The sequence below is a fragment of the Plasmopara halstedii genome (genome assembly GCF_900000015.1).
Source record: "Plasmopara halstedii genome assembly, contig: Scaffold_3060, whole genome shotgun sequence".
Lineage (NCBI taxonomy): Eukaryota > Oomycota > Peronosporomycetes > Peronosporales > Peronosporaceae > Plasmopara > Plasmopara halstedii.
The window spans coordinates 2935953-2937115 of record NW_020189964.1 but is presented as its reverse complement, the minus strand read 5'-3'; positions in this window follow the sequence as shown (position 1 = coordinate 2937115).

Genomic DNA, 1163 nt, shown 5'->3' with positions numbered 1-1163 from the left:
CATACGTTTGTAGTGCTTTCAGAAGTGCTACAGCGTTCCTGATTGAGCCAGATGCATTCGTTGACGCGGCAGCAACATTTAACTCAGTCAAACGTTCGTCACATTGCCAGCAGCTAAGATATTATGTCACATACGTTTGTGATGCTTCCAGACATGCTACAGCTTTCCTGATTGAACCAGACACATCCGTGTTAAGCTGCAGCAATAGTTATCCCAATAAAACGTTCGTCACGTTGTCAGCAGCTGATGTATCATGTCACATACTTTAGTGGTGCTTCAAGACGTGCTACTGCGCTCCTGATCGAACTGGACGCATCCATTTGATGCGACAGCAATACTTAGATCAAACGTTCGTCACGTTGTCAGCAGCTAATAAACCATGTCACATACGTTAGTGGTGCTTCAAGACGTGCTAAACGGTTGCTGCCGCGTTGAATGGATGCGTCTGGCTCGATCAGGAGAGCTATAGCATGTCTGAAAAGTATCACAAACGTATGTGACATGATATCTAGCCTGCTGTCAACGTGACGAACGTTTAAGTGCGTAAACGGTTGCTGCCGCGTTGAATGGATGCGTCTGGCTCAATCAGGAGAGTTGTAGCATGTCCGGAAGTATCACAAATGTGTGTGACATGATATTTCACTCGCTAACAACGTAACGAACATTTGAGTGCGTTAAAGGTTGCTGTCGCGTTGAACGGATGCGACTGGCTCAATCAGGATAGTTGTAGCATGTCTGGAAGTATGTGACATGATATCTAACCTGCTGACTACGTGACGATCGTATAAATGCGTTAAGGGTGCTACCGCGTTGAATGGATGCGTCTGGCTCAGTCAGTAGAGCTGTAGCATGTCTGGAAGTATCGCAAACGTATGTGACATGATATCTAAACTGCTGACAACGTGACGATAGTTTCAGTGTGTTAACGGTTGCTGCCGAGCCACACGGATGCGTCTGGCTCAATCAGGATAGCTGTTACATGTATGGAAGTATCACGAACGTATGTGACATGATATTTCACCTGCTGACAACGTGACAATGCGTTTACGGTTGCTGCCGCGTTGAACGGATGCGTCTGGCTCTGTCAGGAGAGCTGTAGCATGTCTGGAAGTATCGCAAACGTATGTGACATGATATCTAGCCTACTCTCAACGTGACGAACA